Here is a 1,665-nt window from a genome sequence, read left to right on the forward strand (position 1 = left end):
GCTTTTGTATTGTTGATAATTGTAGAAATTTTAGATAATTAAAAAGGAGTTTGTAGAGTTCTTAACTACAGTGCAGTTTGTTCGTTTAAGTGCCATTTGTAGTAATATACGTTGAAGTTCATAAGATATTATCATTTCAGCGGTTTTAGAAAGGCTTCAAATTTTGAGGGTAGTATGTTTTTCCGGAAGAGATTAATTCAGTTTCAGTTCAATATTTTGTCTTAAAGAAGAGATTATCTTATGATTCTTTCGTTATAATTGGAAGCTATTAATATTTTGTTGGTATATTCGTGAAAGGAGCAAAAATTTCCGGTTAATGATAAATAAATTGGATTGTTTTAAATTTAATGTCCATGTATGTTTTGATAGTGATGTGTCTTCTTTCCAGTTTTGGCGAAAAGCAAGTGGGCGTTGCTTCATTGGGTTTTGAATAGTATACATTTGATCTACAGCCATTGTATGTGAATGGGCTTGGTGGCGTAGCCATTGTGGATCATGTTTCAATAATATCGGTCATGAGGCAATTTCCGTTGAGAGGACAGGAGGAGGTTTTGTTACATTTGTATTTAGTGTTCTGTGTGCATTATTGGCTTTTCTCCCCCGAAAGATTCTGATGGTTACAATTAGCTACAGTTCTTCGGGATTTTAAGTTGTCCTGTATGATATTTGTTTTATTTTGTGGTACTTCCTGTAGGGGCTGAAATGTATTTCGAATATTCTTGCTATTGATGAGGAAACTTGTGTGTTGAAATAGAAACTGTTACGATGTGGTGTTTTACACATGCAAAATGTGTGGCCATTGTTTTGACTGTAGCTGTGTATCTACTCAAGTAGCCACGATATGTTCTTGGTACTGGATACAGTGTATCTTTCTATACCCGAAAAGTAATACCCGCTTTTTCTATCGTGCTATCGCAGATAGCTCTGTATGACACCACATTTGAAAAGTCTACCTAGACTGTGACTCGAACTTGAGTATAACACGTAATTAACACTTAACCCCAACTGAGAAATCGCACAAAGACACTACAACAACTGACACACTACTCCCTTTACTAGTTGACGCCGTCTCACTTTATAGTGTTTGGTTCATACCGCTGTCCCGCAGGAGGCGTGTACCATTTCCACAACAACTGAAACTGAACCAGATTTTTTTCCTTTTTCTAATATTATGTTATTCTCTGCTTATTGTTGACGTAGAAAATTTAGTGAATAATTAACCATTGGAGATTTTATTACATTTTTAATTGTATTTCTGGTATGAATGGATTTTCTATGTATTTCCTGAATGTTTTCATTTTCCTTTTATATGGTTTATAAATAGCAGATTCTTAGTCTCTGATGACGTTAAGATCGCTGATTTAAAATTTGCCTAATTCAGTTGAGAATATTAAGTTTTGAAACAAGAGATTTCATTGCTTAAATAATTTACCTCTTTTTATTGGTTGTTGTCACTTTGTAGGGCCGAAAATTGCTTACACCTGCAGTGACATTTGACGGCATAACACTATCTAAAATTTCGTTAGCATTTTACTTAACTCTGCGCATAATGTTGCCGAAGTCGCGCAAGTCGAAACTTTAATGCACATTACAGTCAACCGCTTCATTCTAAATGTTATAGATGCATGAAATATAATAAAATAAATCATTTATACATGTTTATTA

Source organism: Octopus bimaculoides, chromosome 1 (assembly GCF_001194135.2).
Source record: "Octopus bimaculoides isolate UCB-OBI-ISO-001 chromosome 1, ASM119413v2, whole genome shotgun sequence".
NCBI lineage: Eukaryota > Metazoa > Mollusca > Cephalopoda > Octopoda > Octopodidae > Octopus > Octopus bimaculoides.